The 23197-nt window shown below is 43.3% G+C and overlaps 1 protein-coding gene across 2 annotated transcripts in view; it reads right to left on the bottom strand.

The window, feature by feature from the left end:
• Prickle1 (prickle planar cell polarity protein 1) overlaps window positions 1–23197 on the bottom strand; it is a 97602-nt gene that overhangs the window by 20211 nt on the left and 54194 nt on the right. The gene's annotated exons all lie outside the window — the stretch shown is intronic.

Consider the following 23197-nt stretch of genomic DNA (forward strand, 5'->3'; position numbering starts at 1 on the left):
CCATCCTTGAAACACAAGAAAACGCCCTGAGCACGTTCATGCTAATCTTGTTACTGTGCTATTTATAGGGGCTCTCAGAGAGGAATTTGGCTTCAGCTGTCTGCAGAAAGGGTTCAGAGGAGCCAAAGCTGGACCTCAAAGCGAGCCCAGGAAGCAACGACAATTACTGATGATCATTAGGAATTAGTAACCAGGAGAATCCACATTCTAAGCTACAAGCTTTAGTTGGGGTCAAGTAAGGGGATGCCAAGAGAAAGGTGAGGAAAAAACCTAGATGCTCCATCCTCCGTAAAATGCTATAGAATAAACGCACCATGAATGCCCCTCCCCCCCCCCAGTTTTAACTTTAAAGCCTTATGGTGAATTTGCAGCATATATTTATTTATATAGAGAACAATAGCCTATTGTAACTGCGATTTAAAAATACACAGGTTGCCATAAATAGATCACTCAAGTAAATAGTTGTGTGGCCAAATTCTGTTATCTCTGTTGCTTTGTGAGGCAGAGGAGGACAAGCTGGGTGTTTTAAGTTGCTAGTTTTTTTTTTTTTTAAGCGACAGAGACCAAAGGGTCCTGGCTCTGTTGTTAGAATAGTTTGGAAACACTACTAGTACAGACATCACAAACCATTAGTTGCAATTCAAGTGGATTCAAGTTTTCCAGATGATTCCCAAAGAACAAGAAGTCTCCTCTGGTCGGAAGATATGGGAGTTTGTGGGGAAAACCTTTAAGGAGCCCATTTCCCTGTAGATCTGTGAGATTCACCAGGGAGGGCTGTGTCTGAGTCAGGCTGCTCTTTAACTCCTGACTTTTGTCAAATTTTACTACTTTATTTTTGGACAGGGTTTTTCCGTACAGCCTAGGCTGGCTTCAGACTTGCTATATACCCTAGCCTGGTCTCCCAGGTGCTGGGGTTATCAGAGCAATACACCATATCTGTCTCAATATCCTATTTCATTATGTTTGATCTTCTCAGAGGTCGTGCAACCAGTCAATAGACTTTTACATCACCCTCTAAACCGGCATGTCAGTAAAATTCAGATTATATGTGGTCTTTTTAACAAGGACTCTTAAAGGAGAGTTCCCTTCACACTGAATGTTGAGAGGCACAAACACTCCCATTACATCCTGTGGAGAGGCTTATCTGTATTAAATGTAGCCACTGTGGGTATGTAACAAGGTAACTACTTGTAAATACCATTTGTTACATTTCCAACAGGTACTGTCAACTTCTCTATTGTATTTCGGCCAAAGAAGCAGTTTGGGGACAGTTAGAAACTTCCTACTAACTTTCAATCTGAATGAAACAGACTTTCAGTCTGGTCTGAAAGGCATTGCTATGGTCAACAGTGAACTTATGCAGATGGGTGCAATACCCCCAGCTGGCGTCCTTTTGTTTCCGTTAGGTAGAATATTCAGTTATTTGAAGATCACACTTTAGGGGGCTGAGAAAGGAAACTCAGAAATTCTCAGGGCTTAGCTTCCTCTGTCCTGCTTCTCTAGTCCATAGTCATTTCCACAGAGAGGGTGCCCCACCCCCCACTTACTCCTCAAAAGCCTCACCCTCTCCTTTGACCTTAAAACACTTAGCGCAGCCTGGCACTGTGTGCCAATGTAGTCACTGCCTTATTGTCTTCTGTTCTCTGGGGACTTCTGGAGTTCACTACTGTGTTCCCAGCATTGTGCCTAGTGCATAATGGTACGGTGCAGTGAGCCCCAGTTAAGTGAATGTATGATTCTCACCTGTTCTTCTCGGGTCCATACCTTATCCAAGTAACTCCTAAGGATGGGGTTGTTTTCCAAAAACAAATGTGCCAAGGGCTGAGAAACAAAGAGCTACTATTTTATCCAAATTGGGCTAGCCTTATCTAGTCTGGTAGAAAGAGATAAAGTACGGAGTGTAAGCAAACCAGCAAATCGTGGTGCTAGTTCCTAATAGTGACCTTGGTTTCTTTTGTAACACGATACCCTGGGCTGGGAAGGTGGCTCACTGGATAACTTGCTTGTTGTGCCAGCACAAACACCAGAATTGGCATCTGAGCGTCCCTATTCATGTAAAAAGCCAACTGTGGCTGTATCCATCTGTAGCTCCCTGCTGAATCTGTAAGCGAGACAGAGCGAGTCCTAGGGGTTCACTAACCAGCCAGTCTGGTTGAGACCACAAGCTCTAGGTCCAGTGGGAGACCCTGTCTCAGAAGTAAGGGAGAGAGCAATAGAGGAAGACAACCAGCGTCGGGTTTTGGCCTGCACATGGTCATACATAGGTGAGCAAACCTATACATGCATGATGCACACTTGCGTGTGTGCATACATACACAAATGCACACACACACACACAGAAGCAAAATACAGACTTCCTTCTTAGGCTGTATTGCTCTTGCTTTTCAAACATTTTAAAGGCATTAATAATGAAATATCAGTGATCAGGATGGCAACATTTCTGAAACAGGGATAACTTTCATTATAGCATCTTATTCATTTATTTCCCTAACCTTGGGAGACAGCTGACAAACAAGTATGGCTTTAGTGTTTGGTGAGTCGGGATATAGGACAGCCATTCGGTTTTCACAATGGATAGTGTCCCCAAACTGTACATTTGTAGAATCAGTCACAAGTCTTGTTCAGATCAAGGAGCCAAGTGCTGGAAGATTAACTGTCTGGTCCTTGCAACCTGGCACCAAAGGCTTCTGCTGTGGCTTGGGAGACCACTGAGCATTCAGAAGTTTTTCCCATTAGCTGAGCCTGCTCCATGCTAGGGAAGGGCTGGAAGGCAGGTGGCAAGTTCCTTCTGGAGTGAGGGGCATCATGGAGGGTTATGATAAGTTTCAGCTTCACAAGGTCTCCAATTACTTTCTTCGCCCTTTGATTATATTTAAAGCATCATGATTAGAGAGCACTGCACTGGTTCTTCAACAGTTTCTACACTCTGTCCCATTGCATTTATGACTCCAAACCTCCCAGCGACCCCTCCCCCGACCCCTCATCCCCACCTCAGCGAGTGGGGCCATCTTCACTTCAAAGTAGCCTGGCCCACAGAGTTTGTAGTCAGGAGGCTAAACGACTGTTCTCTCAGCAAGTACTTTGCCAACACTGGGACAGATCGCTTCTCTAAGGCTAGCCTTTGTGATGGTGAGGGTCCCATCTCTAAAATGTCTGTGTCTGGGGAAAGTCAATTTTAAGGCTTCTGGGCAGGGGGTGGGGGTGGGACACAACCATTTGTTTAAATAAAACAGATCTTTTGACACAGAAACAGATAAGACTGCCATAACTCTGAGGAAGTCTGTCCCACACACCCAGCCTCCTCCACGTCGAAGCTGCCTGCACCCAGCACTCCATCGGCTCTCTGTGTTTTTATCTAAGAGTTTGATGGCTGGTCATGATGCTAACACCAGATAGATGCTTGCAGCTGTGCTGTCTTGAGACCCTCAGCCCAAGCCTGGTGAAGAACACAGATCTATGGTACTTAGGGGATGTTTGCTCGGGGAAACAGCTAGTAAAACCCAGCAGCCACCTCGACCTGCTCTTCCCTTCACTCCCAACTCCTCTCAGGCACTTTTCATACCCGAAGACATGTTGGATAAACAAACTTGTGTCCGGTATATATATGAGAAGGTGGCCTCAGATTCTGACCTTCAACCTTCTCAGCTTCTTCAGGTCTGGGGTTTAATGCAAACATCTTTAAACTCCACTACTGAAAAACTACCAACGTGTGAAGACATTACGGAAAAACCTCCCAAAAGGTATTGAAAGAGCTGTACCATGGCACCGTAGCCAAAACATATTCAGGTGTCATGGCTACAGTGTTGGACTGAAAACTTACAGTACATGCAAGGCAAAATATTGACAGCATATAAAAAGGAAAATGCTTTTTTTTTTAGGGGAGGGTAGACCCATTTGAAACTACCATTTTAAGATTATATTTATAAAATAGGTAAGCTGTCACGAGTGGAACAAGAAGAATGTTGGTGGCCTGTGTCTCCCCAGTGCCATCAATCAGGACGGTGGTCAATTTAGGGGCACAGAAGGAGGAATAGCTTTGGACCAGGCTGAGCCATTGAAGGCTGAGGAATAAAAGACAGTCCCGGGGAAGGGGAGGCACCTGAAAGTGTGACCAAATGCAGACCCAGGGTGTGAATGGCTGTAGAGCCACCACAGGGACATTTAAGACATTCCGGGTCAGTGGGGAACCACAGAAACTTCCAAAAAGTGGCAAAACCATCCATGTGTTCTGGTAAAAACAGGAGGGTGAAGGAAGCAGGGCCAGGAACCCAGAACAGCAGGTGGGAAGAGCCAGGAAGCCCCCACAGCAGTCAGGAGCAGGCGTGGCAGGCCTCATCCGAGGAAGAGTTTCTGGGAGCTAAGGGCTGGACTGTAGCTACAGCTGCCCAGGACACAATGGCGAGGGGTGGCTGATAGGCCTTGCATCCCCAAGGGAGTCAATAGTCTTCTGTGGCTTGCCTGAGAGGGAAGGGAAGCTGAGCCCTGACAGAAGCGCTGACTTCAAACTGCAACAGGAGAGACACAGAGCCCAAGGCGTCCGAAAGGATTTACATTTTGAAACTAAAATGTTCTCTTTGTTTGATGACCCCTTTAAAAAAATAATAATACTTAGGTGCTGGAGAGATGGCTCAGTGGTTAACAGCATTGGCTGCTCTTGCAAGAGGACCCAGGTTCTAGTCCCAGGACCCATGTGTCAGGCGGCTCACACTCATTTTGGACCCAGGGTTTCTTACTACCTCTTCTGACCTCGGAGGGCACTGGACCTGTGAGCGGTACACATGAATATATGCTTTGCATACATGAGGTAAAAAAAAAAAAAACACACACACACACGTATAAAACACTTGCATTCCACAAAGTAAAGAGCTCAGGCCCATGACTGTGAAATAGATCCCCACAAAATAGATGCCCATGATCCTCAAGTTAGCAAACTTCATGAAGACAACCTACCCAACTGAGTACCAGGCCAGAAGAGGCCCAAAGGGTGCAAGGAGAGGGGAATGTGACGTGATGGTGGTTGGTATGGTCTGCAGTGCAGCTGTATTTAAATGAAATACCAAAGTGATAGCACTTTGTGGTAAATTTTAGATTATAGAATGTTCGGTTCATGTGCTACTTGCTCAAAAACAGTTTCGCATATCATCGGTTTCTGCCATTTAAACTCTCCACCAGCTAAGAAAGTTGAAAATGCAGGCCAGCCAGTTTTGAGCATTGTAACTGGGTGTGCAGTAACTAACCCAAGTTATTTTCAGAGGGGCATCAACAAAGAATTATTTCCAGCAGCCAGAAGCCTCTGGCCAAGAAGGGTTCAGCTGAGCATGCTACATTGTTTCTTTATCTTATCTGAGATCCCCTGGCCCTTTCTGCAATAGTGGGAGTAGAAGGGGTGATGGTGCATTAGAGACTGGTTTATGAGCTGTGGCTGGCCTGATGCTCTCAGATCACACTTAGTCGTAGATAAGTAACTGTCTTTGACCAAGTTACTTTGGCATTTCCTTTCTGCCTGTGTTCATCTGGACCTTCAGTTTCTTCAGCACTGAGTTTGCGTTAAAAGTCTGCAAGGTCCTGTTGCTTTTCTTTGATGATCTCTGGCCTAGTCTATCAGATAAGCTGCTTGGCACACATTAGCTCCTGATGAGTGGGAATGTCTCGCTTGCTCCTGTTTGATCCTCCGCAGACTGACTTGGGACCTTGCCCACTAAGTATTCATATATTCTGTAGTAAATCTACTATTCTTTATTTGGGATTTTTGATAAAAGTGAATGCTGGGGTTTGACTCACTGACAGAGATACTGCATAATATGTGTGAGGCTCTGAGTTCAATTACCAGGACAAAAAAAAGGAGGAGAAAGAAGAGGAGGAAGAGGAGGGAGGAAGAGGAGGAGGAAGAAGATAAAGAGAGAAGGAGGAAGAGGTAGAGAAGGAAGAAGAGGAGAAAGGGAAAAGGGAAGAGAAAAGGAGAAGAGGGAGAGGGAGAGGAAGAGGAGGTGGAGGAAGAGGAAGAAGAGAAAAAGGAAGAGGAAGAGGGTCAGTTGGGTCAGCAAGAGGGCCCATTGGGTAGCAGCACTCATTAGGTACAGGGTTACAACCTGAGCCTTATCCTTGGGTCCCATATGGTGACAGGAAAAATGGAACTCCAGTGAGAAAATCTGTCCTTTGACTATCACAGATACCAAAAGTAAATAAATCAAAAAAATAATTTTATGCCAACTAATTTGAGCTTCAATGTGTGTGTGTATATATTTGTGTGTACATGTATATATGTGTATATATATATGTATATATATTCACATGTTTTGTGTGTGTGTGAGAGAGAGAGAAAGAGAGAGAGAGAGAGACAGAGACAGAGACAGAGTCCCACTATGTAGCTCAGGTGCCTGCAACTTCCTATAGAGCTCAGGATGACCTCAAACTTGCAGCAACCCTATCTCGGCCCCCCCTAGTACTCAGATCACAGAGATGATATGTCATATCTGGCTTCAATGTTCTACCTTTAATATTTAAAGGAATTTAATTTTTGTTTTGGCTTATGAGATCCAACACAAACTAAACTAATAGGCTAGTCCTGATTTCTAGGCCGTAGAGCCTAAAGCAAGGGCCTCATTTGTCCCTTACTCCTGGTGCGGGTGTGGTACTCTGAGGAAGAGCAACATCCAGTCATGGATCTTTTCCTGTCAGAAATTCTATGACCCAGAGTGACAAGATTCCTGTTCTGCATCTGTACACCTAAGGAATATCCTAGAGGCTCCATGGGCCACTTAGAATCTGTCTACACCAGGGACAGCATACATCAAGGATGTTTTGGTTACTATTAATGGACTATATGTGTGTGTGTGTATACAAATACATACACACATACAAACACATAACACACACACACACACACACACACACACACACACACACACACACTGGAGACAGAATTGACCATGTGTGGCAAGCTCTATATCATTGAGCTACACTGAGCACAAAAGAGGCTGGAGAGATGGCTCAGTGGTTAAGAGCACTGACTGCTCTTCCAGAGGTCCTGAGTTCAATTCCCAGCAACCACATGATGGCTCACAACCATCTGTAATGGGGTCTGTTGCCTTCGTCTGGTGTCTGGAAACAGCTACAGTGAACTCATACACATTAATTAATTTTTTAAAAAGCTTTTTTCTAGCTCCATCAGCGTTCCTGAAGGGTCCCAGTCTCCCTTGCCATCCCGTCCCAATGGTTCAGCGTCCAGCTATTATTCTCAATGAAAACACTTACGCTGAATTGCAGAATTAACACCGACCACAGCAAATAACATCCCAACCCGATTAGTCAGCTTATAATTTGGCTACTGCTATCTGCCCTCTAGCTGCTTTCTGGGAGCTCATGGTGCAGTGCAGAGCGGTGTACAATGAAGAGAAGGAGACTGGCTAACATGGCTAGTTTATGTGAGGCGCAGAAGCCAGGAAGCAGGGTGGATTTATTTTTTTTCCCCAGAAGGCTGCAAGAGTACCGAGTCCTGAGATAGAGGGTTAAATGACCCTCCAGGAAAAACAGTCCAACTCAGCATCCCTTGACTCGGCCTCAGAGGCGGGACTTTCCTATACATTCAGACCTCTGACAGCAGGTTGTGGGCTACACTGAAAGATAGTTTTTCCAGACACAAAAGTAAAACGCAAAGCCACAGGAGACCAGTAACACTCACAGGACATCCAACAGTAAACCTGAAATGAACCTCACTAGGCTAAGGGTGGAAGGCATCCGCAGAGAGGGGACTTTGAAAGGAAACGATGGTTATGTCTTCCTCACGCTACTTGGTGTGGAGACATTATTTGTTGGGTATACACGTGGAGTCTGGGTTGACCTGGAACTTCAGACATCACCCACAGCCTTCAGAGAGAAAGGTTTTCCTTATGGTGCCCCTCGAGGACATGGCACAGTACTTTCCTTCCAGGTGACAGTTTGTGACGTAGAGGCAGTGGTAGACTCTGTATAGAGTGGGGCATCAAACGTGTTTTAGGACTGGATTAATTTTGGACATATTACGTGGTGTCACTATCTTGGTGATATATTAGGCAAGAACCCAAGGGTGTCAAATAGACCCCTTGTGACTGATACTGGGGCTTCACCTCATGGAGACACTGTATTTATTGTAGGCACTCAGTCAGTTCTAAAGATATATTTTTAAGTTTCTCTAACAACGGAAGTTGAGTCTCACATCTCAGCGTATCCTTTTGAGCTACTGTATTGTTTCTAGAGCAGAGTTGGTTTTTCAAGACATTCTATTGCATAGCTCTGGATGGCCCAGAATTCATTATGTAGACCATGCTGGCCTCAAACTCACAGATATCTGCCTGCCCCAGCCTCCAGAATCCTGGGAAAAGTCATGTGCCACCATGCCCAGCGTAGCAGCGCTGGTAAACAGCTGAATAAAATGTTTTGCCTTCCCTAACTTTTTCCTTAACACACTCGAACACAGAAGGCTACGCTAGAAACCTGAATGCCAGGTTATTTCGGTCAATAACGAAGTACCGGCTGTCAGCTTCTCTGAGGGCAGCTCTCGGATAATATATCACTTTGCTGACCTGCAGAACCAAACATTTGTGTAGCTCGAAGGCAAATACGCTAGGAACGCCTCCCTGCCTCTGGAGATTCCTTGAATTGTTGAAGTTGGCTGTGCCATTCCAATCTTGCAGACACATACACATCTGATGGTCCAAACACAGCGCAACTGGCTTACTGAGATCTTCGCACGGCAGATGTGCTGTCACCTGGTTGTTGTGGCCACACCAGCGTGTCCTGCACTCTCAGTTGGATCTCACTCTTGCATGTCATCAGTGGCTTGCCCATCACCTCCTCAACTCACAGATATCATGTAGAACGAGGGACAGATCTTAAGATCTGCTCCACTGAGGTCTCTGTGTAACTCATTCTGCTGCCTCACATGACCCCCTCCACCAAAGCCAAAGCCACTGAAATAATGCAACCATTATAAACTTGTCAGATAAATTGATTACAGTTCAAGTCATAGGATCATCGTGCTTTTCTTTTTTTTTTTTAAAGAAAAAAAAAAAAACAAAAAACAACCAACTGACATTCTTCAGTTGTGACAATAAAGAATGAGAGGGAAGAACTCGGCAATAGAATTCTTAAGTGTCTGGCAGCGCCTGCAGGCAGTTCTGCTGACATGCTGCCCAACAAAGATTTTTTTTTTTTTTTTTTTTGCAGATGAGTTTAAATAACAGGAGCCTCTGAGGGCTGGGAACTAGGTTGGGGGAGAACCACTTCCTTTCATATAAACTGAATTGGCAGCTGAAGACTGACTCCCTAGATGCTGATAGAATGGAGGAAGCCACATTTCTATGACCAATCCCTTCTGAGGCTTTTATTAGTCTTTTGACAGTATGATCCAGCAACCTTTGCAAAACTTTGCCTTGTATGAGGGTGCAGGGTGTTCTGTGGGGCTTAGACGTGGGCTTCATGTGTGCTGGGCAAGTGCTGTACCAGGGAACTACCTCACCAGCCTCCCAGTTTTGGGGAGACTGTGTCTAAAGAGGATGGAGGCAGCACATAGGAGGTTTTGATGTTATGTGCCAGAGTGCATTTGAGGATGTGAAGGGACACATTTTTTTTTTTTTTTGAAAGATCTGACAATATGGTTAAAGAGCCTCCTTGGATATGACTACTACTTAAAAGATTAAAATGTCAGGGCTGGAAAATAGCTTGACCAGTAAAGCACTTGCCTTGCAAGCATGAGGACCTGGGTTAGGTCCCCAGAGCCCATGTTTGAAAAGCAAAATCAGGGCACCCCATTGCTAGGATAATGAAATAAAATGCTTCCTGGGGCTCACTGGTTAGCCAGCCTAACAGTGACTTGGCAAACAGTGAGAGACCTTATTTCAACACAGCAATGTGACCAGCAACTGAAGCATATATGTTTGACCTCTGGCCACTATACATGTATACATATGTGCATATATACCCACTTCCTTGTGTATCTGCATGCACATGAATATGCATATGTATACTAATATCATGCACAAAATAAATGAAAAAAATATATAAAACTTTCTTTTCTTCAAAGAGGCCAAATAGCAACAGAAGCAGCAAGCATCTTCATGCTGCTCCAGGAGTCTTCCCCTGACCCCTGAGGACACCTTTCAGAAGGTGCAGAATGTTTTCAATACAGTCAGGCAAATTAAAATCTCCTACATGGGCTGGTTTAAGAGCACTTACTGACTGCTCTTCCAGAGGTCCTGAGTTCAATTCCCAGCAACCACATGATGGCTCACAACCATTTGTAATGGGATCCGATGCCCTCTTCTGGTGTGTCTGAAGACAGCTACAATGTTCTCAAATAAATAAAATAAATAAATCTAAAAAAAAAAAATCTACTACATGTCATTCCATTTCTGTGCTTAATAAGAGTTCTTAGGGAAAGGAAACACAAAGACCACACATACAAGGTACCCGGGATGTTGCTGCTAGGAAAAACAACTTGAGGATGGGACTAGAGAGTGGAGGGGCTCTAAGAACCCATGAGTGCATCACCTGGACTGCATGTTCTTCCGTCAGAACTGTGAGGCAGCATCTGCTCTTGACACTGGCATTGCTGGGACAATGAGGAGAAAGCAGACTGGGGTTGTGCCAGGCTGCCTCGAGCATCCTTCTGCAGGTATGTCGGCTAAGATCCTCACGGGAGGTTCTTGGTGGCAGGCTTTATCTTACTTAATTTTTCTTGTCATTACTTTGCGCATATGTGTGTTTTGCCTGCGTGTATATCTATGCATCACACTGTGTGCATAAAGTGCTCACTGAGGTCAAAGGAGAGTGCAGGATCCCTAGGACTTGAATTATATAGCCAATCATGGACCGCCATGTGGATGCTGAGAATCAGTGCTCTAACCACTGAGCAACCTCACTAGCCACTTCTCTCTCTCTCTCTCCCTCCCTCCCTCCCTCCCTCCCTCTTTCTTTCTTTCTTTCTTTCGTTCTTTCTTTCCTTCTTTCTTCCTTTTTCTCAAGTAGTTAAGGAACCAGAAGTTAATATAGAGGATGGCCTGGAAATGATAGATATTCAGAGTTTGTTTTGTTTTTCTTTTAAGCTTTTTTTTTTTTTTTTTTTTTTTGATGGTTTTAAAATGGAAATATGGGAACTACTTAACTGGGGTCCTCCTTAGGTATGATTCTTAAAAACTATTTTTCTGTTCTTTACTCTCGACTACCAAGGACCCACATTCTTCACTGGAATGTGTGGGGGCGGGATGTGTGTGTGCAGATGTCTCTCCTCTGTGCCCTTCCTTGCTACGAGGCTTTCTTTCGAGAGCTTTCTGATTTAGCGTCCACTGCTTCCTAATGCAAACCAGGTGAAGAAGAGCAACAGACACACAAACCACATGTTGCTTCGCTTTGCTTTTCTGAAGCAAAATTCAGTTTATAAGAAGACTACGCAGACTTCGCAGTTACACTGAAATTAAAGATGGTTTAAAAGGTTTTTATCCCTGGTATTGGCCATCTTGTAATATTTTAAAGCATAAATTGAAACATATGATCACGATGAGCTCTGATTCTACTTAAAAGCAAGCCAAAGATGTTAAACCCATGGATAATGGTAAACTGAATTAATTTTGACTTATGGGACAATCTGAACATTTTCACCTAGGCCAAAGATAAGGGCCACAATAAAAATTCATTTTAAGCACACCTGCGTGAAATCGGCACATTTTAAGTCTGGGATTAACAACCTATACCTGGACTCCAGCAGACCTGAATAAATTATTCAGAACTTTTATGGCTCAATTCAGCTGTCAAAGATGAGAGCATCATGACGACACCTCACACCTGTTACTCATGGCGCTGAGGCTCAGTTACTCCCACCCGGGATGGGCATGTTCAGACTTCCCTCATGATGGTTTACACAAGACAACAGCTTCTTTGGAGTTTTGAGTAGTAACAACATTAAGACACACTAAAAAAAAAAAATCTCTGGAATTTTCTGCAAAACAGAATATCGCAATGCACTCTAATATAGGTCATCACACAGAAGACCATCAGAAGGTCTACCTAGATGCGCCCATAAGTAAGGGCCACTGAGCTGGAGTGAAAGAGGCTGAGGCAGGAGGATTTTTGTGAGTCCCAACCGAATCTTGGCTACATGGCAAGTTCCAAACTAGTCTGGGCTACAGAGTGAGATTCTGTCTCAAAAAAAAAAAAAAAAAGAAAGAAAAAAAAAGAAGAAAGAAAGAAAGAAAGGAAAAATTAAACTGAGAAGAACCAAAACATTTCTTCCTTTTTTTAAAAAAAAGTTTTATTTATTTTATGTATATGAGTACACTGTAGCTGTCTTCAGACACGCCAGAAGAGGACATCGAATCTCATTACAGAAGGTTTTGAGCCACTGTGTGGTTGCTGGGAATTGAACTCAGAACCTCTGGAAGAGCAGTCAGTGCTCTTAACCTCTGAGCCATCTCTTCAGCCTCAAACCATTTCTTCACATAGAAGAAAAAAATCAAGTGTGGATTTTAGAAGTTTTAGATGTTAGGTGAAAGTGGAATATCAGTTTTCTTAAATGGAGGAAACAAGGTACCAGGAGATGCAGAGTTTGAGGGAAAATGTCATAAATTAGGAGGACACTTAGAGACCAGGGGTCTGGGGGCCCAGCGCACAGTCCTTAGAGGCAGGCAGTCTCCTGACTTGTCCCCTTGGGCCAGAGAGGAAATGGCTTGGGCTGAGAACAAGGAGACTTCTTAGCTATCATTCAAGTGACTTTGAGGAGACTGTTCCAGCTGGAAACCAAGTAGTCCCTGCCTCTAACAACCATATCTAGCTAGCAGAGGATCTGAACTAAGCAAGCCATGGGGGCTGCCTCCCAGTTAGGGAAGGGACGGCAGAGCTGGGATGGATGTCCACAGTATGTGTTAGTTGTAAATGCCCCAAGAAAGAGGAGGAAGACTCGCAGGCAGGGTACAGGTCTCTCCCATGTAAAAGCATGTAACTGAACAGCGGAAGTGACAACCACTCAGGAAAGGAAATCCTCTGGCAATCTAGACAGTGTTCATCTTCAAATGTTCTCTGCTTTCTTTTTTGGTTAACACTTCATCTTTCTCTTTGCAAGGCTCCATAATGGCGGCTCAACTGTGGCCCCTTCATAGCTCCTTGGTCATGATCCAGAGGGCTACCAATCACCACTCCTCTATGTTTCCTGATGGATTTGGAGGGGTGTGTGTGTGTGTGTGTGTGTGTGTGTGTGTGTGTGTATGAGTATCATGGGCTGGAGGCCAGTGATTGGGAAAAGATGAGATTATTTTGTTATGACAACTATTCCAAAAATGACTATAAAATGGATTACATGCTTTTATTTGCGTCTACCTAATACTTGCAGTCCCAGCTACTCAGGAAGTGGAGGTAGGTTGATTGCTTGACCTCAAGGAGTTCAGGGCCAACCTGGGCAAAAGTAAGACAACCATCTCTATGGAAATTTTTCTGCTTAGTGTATGGACAAGAAAACCAGATATGAGAAATTGCAGCTGGGCAGTAAGTGGTCTTTATTACCAGGTATCAGACAGAAGTACAGGCTCCCTGAGCTACCTGTAAAAATATCACGTGGGAAGCTTCTTGTACAACAGAGAAGTCTATAGAATATCCCATGTGCTCAGGAAATCTGAATTGTGATGCATATGATGGTGCTATAAATGTTCCCCATAGACAACTGCAGTTTGTGACTGGCTTAGGAACCATGGATCTACAGACAACATCAACCTCAAGTTTCCAGCTCTAAGAGAGTGGCACATTTGTGTGGTAAAAGCCAAGAGCCTCTTCAAAATACAGTCATTAGCTGGTTACTGCAAAATTCTTCCAGGACCCCAACATGTCTTCCCGTTTCCCCACAGAGCCCGCACATTGATGAGTGAATCTCATCCCTCCCCTGGAACAATCTGCAAGCAAAACAGACGTGAGGAATCTCACTCAGCTTTGCCAAAATGTCTTTCTCCAGTGAAAGTCAGTCTGTCCATAAGTGGGTTAGGAGAACTGCTATTTTGAAGTAGCTTGTGGTAATGGTTTTAATGCACAGAACCTTTAAAAACCATACATAGCTTTCCCAAAATACTTGCAAAAACGGGTTTAAAAAAAAAAACCCATGAACTAAGAAATTTAGAAATCAGATCACTTCATCATCTAATATCCAAGCCTACCATTTTGGAGCTAGGCAATGCTTAATTTTACTTACGCAGTTTCTGCATTTTCAACACATTTCTTATGCATAAAGCTCCATTTTTGACAGCACTTTCAATTTTATTTTTGCTCCTTTTTTTTCCCCTAGAAACACAGCCATCATGTAAAGCTACTTAGCGCCATTTCTATCTATATCAAAACTTTTTTTTTGAATGCTATAAAACTTTTGGTTTTAATTCAGTTGGATTAAAAAATATTTAAAGTATTTTGGTAAATGTTTTCACTGGCAAAATAAATGATTAGTTTCTTCCTTCCTCTTCCCTTCCTTCCTTCTTTCTACACAGCCTGGACTCCAGCTTCTGAGTGGCTTCAGTCTTGCCACTTTAGCCTCCCAAGTAGCTGTGACTGCAGACAGATCCCATTACTCTGCATAAACTCCATTTGGAGGCCAGTGCTGCCTCTGAGGGTATAAATGAACCGATGTCCTGTTGAGAAGGGCTGATGAACGTGAAGGCTGCAGAGCAGCTGCTGACTCTCTGACTTTGAAGTCTTAATTAATGTCTTAACACATGACACATAACAGGCAGATCACCTGTCATTTGGGGGATAGGGAATATTTGGTGAAAATACTAAGCAGATCAAGTTATATACACAAAGCAAAAAGCAAAAAGCAAAAAAAAAAAAAAAAAAAAGAAAGTGACTCTTATAGACAAAAGCTGGAAGGAGACTTAGAACCTTCTAGACATGGGGTATGCCCATTCACTGCGACTGGGGAATAGTCTCCCATCTTCTGCTACCTTCAATCTGACCACTGACAAGTGGGTCCATCTGGTTATAATTCTGCTTTGTCCTCCTAACTGTTATAATCTCCTTTGCTTTTCTCCTGATACTAGTCAGCGGCTCTTCTCTTGCTCAGCCTTCTGGTTTGTTTTATTGCATGTAATAATTTTTGAGCTATTATTATCCTATTACTGTAAGGAAGAATCTTCTGAAAGAGCTAACCTCAAATCCTCATCACACCATCTTTGAAGACAGCACCGCATGGAACCAACTACATAGCCTAAATGATGTTGACTGACACTCTCAAAGCCACAGCATCTTCGTTGGTTTAAGGCATAGAAACAGAAGATGGCTACAGTCAGTCATGTGCCAGACTACATATAAGCTTATAGCTGCCTTCAATCACTAGACTGATAGTATTAATGTTTGCTTGTTAGCCAGCGAGCAAGAGAAATACTTATCTGAGGATACATTGCAGTCTAAGAGAACCTATTCCTATGGTTTTTTTTTTAAATCAAGATATAAGCTCTGATGAAGTCAACCTCATTTGAATCAATCCATCAGTATGTCACTCATGAATCTTTGCAAGTTAGCTCTTGATAATCAGATGATAGTGAAAAGTCATTTTAATCATGATCGAAACAGAATTGTTACATTTATTTTTCTCCTTTTAAAAGATATATTCATGTATTTTATGTTTATGAGTGCTGTCTACACACACAAACACACACAGAAGAAGGCATCAGATCCCATTACAGATGGTTGTGAGCCACCATGTGGTTGCTGGGAATTGAACTCAGGACCTCTGGAAGAACAGTCAGGTGCTTTTAACTGCTGAGCTATCTCTCCAACTCCCAGCTATAACATTTCTTCTTTCCTTTTTTGGCTGTCCTGGAACTCACTATGTAAACCAGGCTCAAAGTCACAGAGATCCACCTGCCTCTGCCTCCTGAGTGCTGGGATTGCTTAAAGGTGTGAGCCACCATGCCCGGCTTAGTTATTATATTTCTAAGAATTCATGAAAATACTCTTTTATAATGGCAACAGTGGAAAATGAAAAGTACAGAGAATCTGGCTCTAAGGAGGAAGGAGGGAACAGAAAGGGGAGAGGGGTGGAGTGTTGGCCCAACACTATGTATCTTTGTAAAGGATCCTCTGATACTATGTATCTTTGTAAAGGATCCTCCAATACTATGCATCTTTGTAAAGGATCCTCCGATACATTGTATCTTTGTAAAGGATTCTCCAATACTATGTATCTTTGTAAAGGCTCCTCTGATACTATGTATCTTTGTAAAGGATCCTCTGATACTATGTATCTTTGTAAAGGATCCTCCGATACTATGCATCTTTGTAAAGGATCCTCTGATGCTATGCATCTTTGTAAAGGATCTTCTGATACATTGTATCTTTGTAAAGGATTCTCCAATACTATGTATCTTTGTAAAGGATCCTCTGATACTATGTATCTTTGTAAAGGATCCTCTGATACTATGTATCTTTGTAAAGGATCCTCCGATACTATGCATCTTTGTAAAGGATCCTCCAATACTATGCATCTTTGTAAAGGATCCTCTGATGCTATGCATCTTTGTAAAGGAACCTCTGATACATTGTATCTTTGTAAAGGATTCTCCAATACTATGCATCTTTGTAAAGGATCCTCTGATGCTATGCATCTTTGTAAAGGATCCTCTGATACATTATATCTTTGTAAAGGATTCTCCAATACTATGTATCTTTGTAAAGGATCCTCTGATACTATGTATCTCATTATACAGTAACAACTTAGTGCAGCACACTTCCCTATTAGAATATCCTGTACTTCTTGGACATTTTGGCCTAAAATTCAAGTGTTTCTGAACATCATACATAAGGTGATTTACACAAATGAACTATTGTTTGGGGGAAAAGAAAAGGCAAGTACCAGCAAAGCTGTAAATCTCTCCTGCAGTGCTAACCTTTATTGGTCTGGGCTCAAGTTTTATACATTGGAATATAGCATGTAATGATTCACGGGACTAGGGATAAAGGATTGCTTCATACACAGCTTTCCTTTAGAGCAGCAGTTCTCAATCTGTGGGTCATGACCCCTCTGGAGGTCACATGCTAGATATCTCGAGTATCAGATATTTACATTATGAGTCATAACAGTAGCAAATTTACAATTATGAATTAGCAACAAAATAATATTATGGTTGGGAGTCAGCACAACATGAATAACTGTATTCAAGGGTCACAGCATCAGCAAGGTTGAGAACTGCTGATTTAGAGCTTGAACAATCTGGAGAGAAACTTGCTTTAGGCCGAGTATTCAGGAAACATCCCAGCATTGTCTGGTTTCAATTCATAGATGGGAAGAGAGGTATCAGAGCAATGAAAAGGAGGGGGATGTGTCAGACAGAGTGGCAGCTTCCGGTTCTTGGGAAGCTGTAGTCCTCTGTCCTATTTCTCTGGTAGAGGGGGGAGGTCTGGCCTTGGCTACTGGCTAGAAGATCTCTGTCCTTTGGACTTGTGTTTCTAATCCACAAAATGGTAGGTGTTTGTTTAGGTCTCCAGGCTGGGGAGTCCTGGAATTTTCTGAATTCTTTACACAACCTAGGACTGCAGGGCAATGGATACCAGGAGGATGCAGGAGACGGCTTAAGCCAATGTGCTGTTGCTAGGATCAGAGGACAGGTGTATGTGTGGGTGGGGGTGATGAAGCAGTAAAGGACAGGTGTACATGCAGGAGCTGGAGGGATGGAGGGCAGATGTACTGGGTCGGTGGGGGAGTCAGAGGGCGGGGGGAGCTGGAGAGATAGGAGTGTACCTTCGGGAGCTGGCTGAAGCTAACTGCCACATAGAGACAACTCCATTCACTCTCTTGGAGCATAGACACCTGTGGTGGCTGGTTCCAGGGCAGCCAGTGAAGGGCTTGCAGGCCTGAACATCGAGAGTTTCTAACTTCAAACAAAGGTTCCATGACATTTACCCTAAATTCTCCATCTCAGCTATAGCTTCTCATTCTGGAATGGAAAATTCTATTTTGGGAGACTGTCTAGAGATGCATTTAAGCTGACACGAGGGAAAGCTGGAAAGCACCCTTGGACACAAATAACCAAAGAGCTGCTGGGAAGGAAAAAACGAAACCCTTAATTTAAAGCATACTTCAGAATAAAGTTCCAGAAAACTCCAGCCTCGAGCAGGAGGGTCCAGCAGCCCGTCACGACCCCTCTGCATTCTGTTCAGGCTTCACATTGAAGTGTTTGCTGTCTCTGACTGTCCTGGGGTAGGAGACGAACTCCAAAGACGTGGTACCAGAGTGCTGTGCTTGGTGCCTCACGTCAACACCAGCTCAGCAGCTTGAGCACAACAGGCATCAGACATAGGTTTGTGGAATCATAGGAGGCTATAAGATACAGGACACTTCCGAGTAAAATACCACCTTGAAAAAGATTATCATTTTATTGTTTCTCCACTTCTCTTTCTCCCAATGGCTTTCACTTACAAGTCATCCACTCCATTTGCTGTGAAAGGCTACTGAGATAATTTTAGAGCAGAACTCTTTAACTTTTTCCTGGGTAAAAGAGAGTATATAATTGGGTTTCATTTATATTTTCTTCTTCGATTTTTTTTTTAAAAATAACTATAGATTGATTCCTCGAATGTGGGGCTATTTTCCCAAAGACTTTTTTTTTTTTTTTTTTTTTTTTTTTGGAGTTAGGCATTCTTAAAATAAGTCCCCAAGTCTGTGCAGACAGGCCTGGAATGCCATTATTTGCATGCCTTGGTCTGTAAAGAGCCCAATAAAATGTGGCTGGATACAATGCCGAGGCTGGCTTATCTGAGGACTCTTCCCAGTTCAAAGGGTCATTTTCACACCAGGGTCCCAGGTCTTATCAGCTGCCTGCTCAGGTCTCTCTATTGTAAAACAAAGGATTCCTCTACTCGACAACAATGCTAGATCACCACACTTCAAAAGCAGCCTAGAGGGCGTGGCTGCCCACCCTTTGCTGTGATGTATGCTTAGCTTCTAAGAGCTCATCCTGCCTGGGACAAAGACCAGTCAAGGGCACTGGATTCTGTTCTTCCTAGAATATCTGTCTAACCACCACTTACTCCCTAGACGGTACTCTCCAAATGTAGGTTCTTGGTCCTCGATCTTCTACCAGAGCTGGAGGCCATGGAGGAATGCAAGCTGGCTTCAGAGACTGAATCTTGAGCACACAGTGGGGGTGAGTGGCCAGCAAGTTACATCTATAAAAGTCTCATCTTCAGGTATCCAGGTGACTTTTGCAGATGTGAATGAAAATAAGACTGAAGAGCTGTCCTGGCCTGCAAGATGCAACGGGAAAGACTAGAGGATGAGACGTGGAGACAGCAGCACTTACTGAACACCCTGGGAGGTGCTGGCCCTCATTAGTGCTGTGCCCTGTCAGCCTTATTTAAATTCCTTGAAAATCAAAATTCAGCCAGGGAGGGTGGTAGTGGAGAACACCTTTAATCCCAACACTCAGGAGGCAGAGGCAGAGGCAGTTTAAGGCCAACCTGGTCTTCATTGCGAGTTCTAGGACAACCAGGACTACACAGTAAAACCTTGTTTTAAAAAAGCAAAACCAAAACCCAACAAAATAAATAAATACTCAAACCTTATTTTGTCAAATCATAGTACACAAGAGAAGAGCTGTGGAGGTTCAATACCCACTGGCAGGTTTACCCTTAGGGTTGGTTCCCCAGCATTAGGAGAGCTCTAAGTATCTACTGCACACACAGGATGCCCAGACAATGGTTCTGCAAGCAGGGGGTGGAGGGGGAAGGGGGGGAGGGAGAAGAGCTTCATTTGTTTAGGATCAAAGTTTACTTACAAGGTGTTTGTTTTTCCTTTAGAGGTAGAACCTGTACATTCTTGGATGCCAAGGATTTCCAAAAGCAAGCAAACACCCTCCTTTGTTAAGAAAAGGATGAGGTGCAGGGCTGTGACCTGTGTTGATCTCTGTTCCTGCCTCCACTCCATCCATCCTCTTGCTGGCTAACTGATCATGCCCCAATTCTGTCCTTCATTCCTAAGTTCTGTGCTTGCAGGCCTGATGGGATGATGGCTCTATTGCTAAACCAAATAAAAGATTCGGGGGGGGGGGGGAACCCTCCCAGTGAGACAGATTTATTTTTGTCAAGAAATAATTTTAGGGGTTTGGGGCATATTTGAGTATATATAGAACATATGGCTAATATAAGCAAAGTCTGTTTATGATGCCCTACACTGAAACAAATGACGAGGTTGTCACATGTGTATTCTGTCCCCTTCCCATCGAGAATGGCGTCACTGGATGATAATGTCGTAAGGCAAGACTTTCGTCTGACATGCTGACTGATACGGTGAACAATGCCCACACACAGTGGTCACTCAGTATTCGTTAGTTGAACGAATACGACTGTTGGGCTGGGAGACGTGAGGCCACGTTAGAGCTGTTCTTTGCCTGTAGGTAATTTACTCTCTGCTTCTTTCACATATCTTCTATGCTTTCTTCATTTCTAGGTTGTTCTCTCTCTCTCCAAAGCTTTAGTGTGCCTCCCTCAAAAATTATTATAAAATAAGATATGGATACAATCTCATTATGCATTGGAAGCTACTCACTGAAGCGTGTACAGCAGCCCCAAGACTGTAACACTGAAGATTCATCTGGTGTCTTGGAAATCCTCTGAGGTATCATTCCCACAATAGAGTGGTTCAGACAGCATGCCATTCCCCCAAATCAGGACACATTTACGATCTCATAAAAACAATTAGTTCAGGTTCTTGCAACTGAAACTGCATTTTCTATTCTGGGGCTTAGAATGTCTTCTATTTTCTTTATATTTTCCTGTGTGTATGTCTGTGTGCCAAGAAACTAGTAAATTCCCCATCAGTCAGTGTTCCCATTACTATTCATTGTCTCTTCCAGCCCCCTCTCTTTGATGTGTATGTGCACAAGTATGTGGTATATGTCAGGTAGTTGTGTGTGTATGGAGGGCAGGGTTGTCCAGTCTTCCTGGGTTACTTACTGCTCTCCACTCTAGTTTTGAGACAAAGTCTGTGAGTGAATGTGGAGCTCGCTGGCTCACCTAGGCTGACTGGTTAGTGATTCCAGGTGTCCACCTGTGTCCCAACCCCCACCCCAATTCAGTGCTGGAGTTACAGGCGCACGGCACTGTGCCCACCTTTTACATAGGTCCTCTTGCTTGTGTGCCTGGTACTTTAAGCACTGAGTACTCGCTCCAGTCCTGGCTGTCACCTATATTACAGTTCTTTGGTGAAAGGAGAAACATTACCATTTCTGTAAATGTGTGACTTCCCTGTCAAAAAATACGCAGTTGTCCAAATATAGCTTATATTTAATAAATATGGCTGTTACAAAAGAAAGATTCCACCATGGCATGTGAACCAATACAAATACCCGGGGAAGCTCCAAGACCAATGAGTTAAGACCAGATGGGTCCATTGACCCATGAGATGAGATATGGACCATTGATGGGTTATGTGCTAATTATGTCATGACACACGTGTGGGGGTCAGAGGACAGTCTTCGGGTTTTTCCTCCCACCACATGGGTCCTAGCTCAGGAACTGAACTCGGGTCTTTAGGTTTGGCAGCAAGCATGTTTTACCAGCAAGCTGACCACCTTTGTCTTGAGACTCGAATTATACTTTGGCGAGGGATTTACTGCTATGCCCAAACTGATTTCTCCTTAGAATTCTGAAGGTGTTCCACTGTCTCCTGGAGTCCTGTATTCTGATCTTTAGTTCTCCATAGGAAACCTCTTCCTCCAATCTTTGAAAGTCTGTAGGACACTCCACGTTCCTGGTATTTTAGTCCCTTTCTGTTGATATGTGCTCACTTGAGACTATTTTCATGAAATGTATCTAACACATTGTGGGCCTTTTAATCTGTGAGTTCATATCCTCCCATTCACATGTTTCTGAAATTATTTCATTGATAATATTCATTCCTCCATTTTCTTTTACTTAGACAATGAATCTTGGGACCAGACTTCAGTTTTCTCATTACACTCTTAGTATACGCCTTTGCGCTTTTATTTTACTAAGAGATTTACCATGCTGCAACTTCTGCGCGTTCTAGTGAAGCTTTTCGTTTCTTCTCTCATGCATTTCCTCTCAATTTGAAAAATGCAATTTATTAAACGAAATACAAAATTCCTAAATCAAATCTTTGGACTCCCGCCCCCCAGATTTATTTATTTATTTATTTATGTATGTGAGTATACTGTAGCTGTCTCTAGACATTCCAGAAGAGGGCATCGAATCCTATTACAGATGGCTGTGAATCACCATGTGGTGGCTCGGAATTGAACTCAGGATGTCTGGAAGAGCATCTCTCGATGAGATAGACACCCTGAGCCATCTCCCCAGCCCCAACCTTTGGAGTTTTAAGTGAGGAATAATTCATGCTTTTATCTCTGTAAGTTCTCCTGCTTTTAGGACGGCTCTTCTTTTGTAGCACCTGTTCTTGTTGGCAGTTACTCTTTCCTCATATATGTATTATAAATTATAATTCCCTCAGCCCCTTCTCTACTGCTCCTTAGCTACATCTTCAAAAGCTGGTTAGAAGCTGTCTGCTTGGAAGGATGGAACAGGAAAGGAGCCTTTCAACTGGGTGGTTCCTCTGGACCAAAGGGACAGAGGGTTGGATTTGATCCTACCCCAGAGGGACTTTGTTCTAGCCTTGCAGGAAGGATACTGCTCCTGTGTTAGAGAGTCCTGCAGAGAAACTTAGCTGTGTCTCATTCCATCATCCAAATAAGGATTTTCTTTTGTGGTCTTCTAAGTCAGTTGCCAACTTTCCAAATTCCAAAATTCATTTTTATTTTCTTTTATCCCATTCTATAAAGGTTATTTCTTTTAAATTGTTCATTTAGTGACTATATGAAAAGGAACAGAGTTGGGCTGGAAAGATGGCTCAGCAGTTAAGAGCACTGACTGCTCTTCCAGAAGACCTTAGTTCAATTCCCAGCAACCACATGGTGGCTCACAACCATCTGTAATGGGATCTGATGCCCTCTTCTGGTTGGTGTCTCTGAAGACAGTGACAGTGTACTCATATACATTAATTAAATAAATCTTTTTAAAAAAGAAAGAAAAAAGGAAAGGAACAGAGTTAAATGTATAAATATTCCATTGTCTTTATCTATGAAAAGGTCTAAGCTTCCTTTTTGTTTTAAGATTTATTTTATTTAATGTATGTGAGTATACTGTGTGTATGTACACCTGCACACCAAGTGTATGTCTGGTG

Source organism: Arvicanthis niloticus, chromosome 13 (assembly GCF_011762505.2).
Source record: "Arvicanthis niloticus isolate mArvNil1 chromosome 13, mArvNil1.pat.X, whole genome shotgun sequence".
Classification (NCBI taxonomy): Eukaryota; Metazoa; Chordata; class Mammalia; order Rodentia; family Muridae; genus Arvicanthis; species Arvicanthis niloticus.